Raw genomic sequence first — 6,257 nt, forward strand, 5'->3', positions numbered from 1 at the left:
TTTTTTCATAAAATATTTAAAATAAATTTTCCGATTTTTCACAATTCCGGAAAAATTGGTTCATGGGAAACCGAGTCACGAAAATTTCGGATCGACAAGCAGACAAGCACGCAATTTTGTATATCTCCAACAATAATCATATATATAATGGAAACAATAAATACTTATATATTAATCAATATATTTATCGAAAAATTATTTATTAATAATTATTTTATTAACAATTATTAATTTTTAACCGTAACGAACTATAACAAACACAACGCGTATATCATTGCGCGTGCTAACTTGCCAATTAGACACTGGCACACTGCCGTGTCTTCTGATTCTAGTCTAGTATTTTCCTATCTAGTACTTTTCCGAGATTCCGTTTTCCAAAATCCGACTGTCATGGGACAGCATCCTGAGTCGTAATCGTAAAGCGGGGAGCACAGACTCTTGCATAACGCATAACACGTAATGCATAAGAATATGTACCAATCGAAGTTCATTGCATAGCCGCATAAACATATACATAAAGAAAATTATCCAATTGCAGCTCTCTTTTAAAGTCGTACATAAAATGTGATTGGATAATTTTCTTTATGCATACGTTTATGCGGCTATGCAAGTTTGTGTGGATATACCTTAAGTTGTTGTAGATCAACGCACAATGATTTTACGTATGTCGGTTACGTATATTCGATTGCGTCAGTATTTGCTTCTAAGAGCTATGTAGTTTACATCCACTTTGTCAGGGGGCAGTAGTGCGCGGCAGCATTTTGCGGTTACAGATTTTGGGCCGGCATGTTCTCTCTCAGGTTTCTCTCTGCTTGACGCTATAAAGCCAGTTCTACATTAGTTGCAAGCTGATCGCAAGTTTGTTGCGACAGCCAATATGAAGCATTGATTTCAAAATGCAAGCTTCAGATTGGGTGTCGCAACAAACTTGCGATCAGCTTGCAACTAATGTAGAACCGGCTTAAAAGGAGCGTTTCAGCGTCGAATAAAAAGGCACCCTCCTTATTACTTACTACCAGCGTGAATTCTGATTAGCTGCTGCTTTTCCGCTTTCTGCTTTTCCGTCAAGATGTGAACGCGCCCTTAAGCGGAAATTTATTTCCCAGTTTACACTTTCTCTGCAGAGTTTACAAGAAATAGTAAATTGCACAAATATATATTCATTCAGGAATTAAAACTTGAAACCATTTTACCACTAAAACAATAAAATGTGTATCACAATTTAATATACATATACACTCCAGATTTATTACATAAAAATATTTGCATTCAAATTGAGTTGTATAAAATTGCGTTATAAATAATATTAAAGAACGAAAGATATTATTATATGGATATTAAGGAAATATGAATTATTTACGTAACAAGATAATCATTGTTGTCGTTTACCTTGTAAGGCCAAAAGCAGGTAACATAAATTCCATATAATCATGACCGTAAAAAAGTCTAAGAAATTTAAATATGTGACAAGAATTTCAATGTTTCCTTTTGCTATTTATATATATATTATATAATAATCAGTTAGTAGTTCTATTTCTAACACAAAACATGCAATAGAATACTTTTAAAAGATCAATAAAAAATTTTCTGGTAATTTTGAAGGCAATAAAAATCTTGAAAAAGATTCTTAATAATATTATATATATATATTTCTCCTTCCATCATTTTACATTATTATATCGATTTATTTTTTATTTCATAGACAACATAGAAAATAATTGTTTTTAGGAATTTTATACATCTCAAAAATTCGAATACTTGCAAAGAAAGACTTTTTAAATTATCAAGAATTTTAAAGTACACAAAGATATTTCAAAATCTTTGAAATTTTTTATCTTAAGTAATATTCGAAGTAATTCGAAACTTTATGTGGTGTTTGAAAACTTTTTAGAAAAGAATTTTCCAACGCCTTCCAAGATATTGATCCGATTTATAATAGTTTCTGTCATACCCTTTTTCTTTTCTTTTCTTCCTTTGTCAATTACAAGATTTTTGCTTAGATACCTCACTCTATCATTTCCTAGATCCGGATGATAATTCAACACGCCTTTTTTTTACGCGTGGACTACGTATCGCTCTTTCGTGTCTTAATTCGATTGTTCCGGTCTATCAAGAATCGAGCGCGGCGAATGAGAGATAATGCGAAATTCACGAAGCGTAAAGGTAATTCAATTCGCTTCTATTTCGACGGAAGTTCCTGCTTTATAGACACGCAGCTATTGCGGCTGTAACGGCGGCTTCTACTGTTCTTACTATATGGATGGACGCGTTTAACGATGCGGGCACTTGTAATGATATCACGCACATGTGTGAGATGCAAAGTTGAACGTAATACCCGTTGCGGAGATGAGTTTGGCGCACGGTTTATTCTACTTAAATACCTGTTAATACACTCTAGAAATATAAAAAAATTAGCAGACCCGCTTCCACAGATGTTACTGAAAGTTGAAACTGCATCGATAAAATTTAGCGATTCTATAATATATTTAATAAAACAAAGTACTGCCACTTCGCTATTAATTATATGTATACATATAAACAATCATAACCCTTAAATTCCACTCTAAGAGAACACACATTGCGGTATTTGCACGCAGAACAAAACTTGAAAGAAAAAGTTTAACTTTAAGAAAATTATTTCTTTAAGGCTTCCTTGATATTTACCAGTTTCAAAAAGCGGTATTTGCTCTTTAATAAATTAGGTGAATATATATTATATATTTACCCATCCAATTCGATTACTTATAACTTCCTAAAAATAAAGGGTGGCACCCAGTTGGACACAGCTCAATTGGACACGAGCCACTCACACTTGAGACTACAAAGTTCCTAAGCACCGGTCGCTGTGATTGGTGGTGTCCAATCGAGCCGTGGTCAATCGGGATCACCCCAAAATAAACATATTGTAAAATTTTTTTTTCAAAATGCTATGCTTTTTCTAATGCATATCCACTAATGGATATATGTTCGCAACTTCTCTCATATGTCTGTGGTGCGCATACTGGTTGTATGTACACAGTCATATGGGACCTATAGTTTAACGGCGATTCCGAACGACGATTTATTAGAGAAGTGCTCTTAGCAAGGATACTCTCCATACATTAAGGAACATAACGATATTAAGTAAATATATGCATCTTTATTAACTAACACAAAAAGTTATAAGCAATGGGAAAAGTATTGGAAAAAGAAAGTCGAGTACACCATACTAAAAAAGCGTTCAAAGGTTAATTAATTATACACATAATTCTCTTAAAACTCAAGCATGTAGTTGATATTTCGAGTAAATATAATATCGACAAATAATTGATAAATTATTGACAAATGGCGATTAAAATCGCGTTCGATAGATCAAGAAAGTGGATCATTATATAATCAATCGATGGGAGAAATTGCATTATAAAACATTGTTATCTACTTCGGTATCGAGTATCAAACACGGAAGACATCAAAACCGTTTAGGCGCGTTTAACCGATATTTCAATTCGCCATTTTTCCGGTTCATTAAAGATTCATACAATAGACACGAGATGAAACGATAGACTACCATTGATAGAAGATTATACGGAGATTTAAAGAACGTTCAGTGATCAAGTATAATTAAATATTTATTTAAATATTTTGCTGTCGCTTATCTTTGCGCCTGGTTGTACAGGGAATTAATGACTCGCTCTAATGATCCAATCAATCCGCGAATGCGCTATGTCATTCGAAAAACGGAATGCATTTACGATTAACGAAAGTGACTCATCATACGCATGTACAGTGGTCGATGACTGCTGGATAGTTTTGCAAACTGCCATTACGCATAATTTTCGATTGCTGTGTCGACATTTGCCGTCAGCGATTCTCAGTCTTACGATCTAGAGGATTTTAAATAGTAATTCAATGGCAGATAAAACAGCGTTCTAACGGGTTTACGATTGTTTGTTATAATCACAGCATTGATGAAATTTTTTTGTACCTATTATTACTCGCTGCAGACATCAGGATATCCCATATTTATCTTTCTAAGATTGCATATTTATTAAATGACATAGCAAATGGGAATAAAAAATATTTTTCCGTATTTAACAAAAGATTTAATGAAGGTTAATTGTCATTTTAATTTTTTTTAATATATGGAATGCGAGCGCTGTTCTATTAAACACAATTGTTCAATTTTACTGAATGTTAGACAGGAAATAAATATATAACGTTGATCCTTGAGAAAAGAGTCAAATTTTATTGGCGAAAACGTCAAGGCATTTTGGTAGTTCTGCTCTAGCTCTAAATCATATAGAATAATGAGCTCTTTTATATTAAACTGACGCGAATAAATGATGGACGTTTGTATCTTCAATTCGAGATTTTAACGGTATTTAACTTTAGACTTACTGAAATGTCAAAGATCGAGATTATACATAATGAAAAAGTATGTATAATCCTTTTCAAAGATTGGTAAAGAAATTAAAAATATGTAAATCTTTACATCAGGGAACACTTCTTCAATGACCTTGAACTTGATATATGTTATAGAGAAATGAGAATACTGATCAACTTTTTCTGATTAATTAATTGATGGTCTCATATATAGTTTTCGAGATATATTTACATAACATTTTCAAAATTTCATTAGGTAAATTTATTAGGGACCGCCTCTTCGGTAATCTTGATCTTGACATACACAGGGTGTTTCAAAATAATCATCAAATATTTCATGGGCAGGTAGAGCGGACTAAACTGAATCGAAAAGTCCTCTACCATTTTGCAATTTTCGCAATAGTTAACAAAATATTAATTACTAAAAATTGCCGAAAATTGGTCTCAATAATTTTTTGCTCAAATACTATCAACTTTACAGAAAAACTGCAAAATACGAAAATTGTTTATTTTTTTCTCATTTAAGATTTTTTTCAGAATTTTTTAATGCCGTATTTCCTCATGTTAAAAATAAGAAAATGCAGTACTAAAAAGTTGACGAAAAATTCTGAAAAAATTCTTAGAGCTCTAGGACAAGAAAATAAATAATTTTTGTCTCTTGCAGTTTTTCTGTAAAGTTGATAGTATTTGAGTAAAAAATTATTGGAGACCAATTTTCGGTAATTTTTAGTAATTATTATTTTGTTAACTATTGCGAAAATTGCAAAATAATAGAGGACTTTTCAACTCAGTTTAGTTCGCTCTACTTGCCCGCGATATATTTGGCGATTATTTTGGGACACCTTATATTATTAAGATTATGACTCTAAGTGACTTTCAAAAAGTTTTAGGTGGCGGTCGCTGTTTGTTCAAAAGTTATTAACAAATAAAGTTTAAAAAATATCTTAATTCTGCTTTATACTGACAGACGTATGACTTTCAAAGTTTCTACGCGAAAAGAGGTCCAATCCATCTTTCCCTCTACTTAGGAGTTTACGACTTTCCAAGAGAAGCAAGGTCCACTCCACTTCCCTCTCTCCCCCGTCTAGGAAAATGTTGACTGGGGGAGGGTAGGGAGATGGGGTGGGCCTCGCTTCCCTAGGAAAATCGAACGCCCCTAAGCAGGGGAGAGATAGACATTGCTTCGTATGAAAAGTGAACGCCCCTAAATAGAAAGAGTAGAGGGTAGTTTTTAATATTGTATATGATAGAAATAAGACATTATTTTTTAAGCTATATTTGTTAATAACTTTTGTACGAATGACCACCATCTAAGACCTAAAACCATTTGAAGGTCGCTTAGAGTCATAACCTTGATAATATATGTCAAGGTCAAGTCATCGAAGAGATGTCCCCTAATGTAAAGGTTTACTAATATTTTATTTGTTTATTAAGTAAAGTAATTTGGTATTTTTTCTACAGTTGTTAGTTTAAAAGTTTTAAAAGTACACGTATAAATTTAATAATTACATAAAACAATTTAGGTCAAACGTAGTTCAATATTAAAACAACAAGAATTGGATAAAAGGCATACAACTACGAACGCAGGATATTAGTCGCGAATAAATATATATTTAATAATTAAAATTACATATAGACGTTTCGGTCTCAATTAGACCATCCTCAGTAATACAAAAAACCTCAAAAGAGAACATAAATAATTATAAAAATACGCAAGAATCAAAAGTCCATAAATATATAAACTCGTCAACGCAAATTAAAAGTTCTTGGTGAAGAAAATTTTTATAAAAGCATCTTCAATCATTTCAAAGGCGCAGAATCGCAGCAAGTCATAATTGTAGTCAAAAAAGTAAAAAGTACATCAGTAAGTCGTAAAGCGTATCCGCGATGAAATT

The sequence above is a fragment of the Trachymyrmex cornetzi genome, unplaced genomic scaffold, assembly GCF_001594075.2.
Source record: "Trachymyrmex cornetzi isolate Tcor2-1 unplaced genomic scaffold, Tcor1.1 scaffold45, whole genome shotgun sequence".
NCBI lineage: Eukaryota > Metazoa > Arthropoda > Insecta > Hymenoptera > Formicidae > Trachymyrmex > Trachymyrmex cornetzi.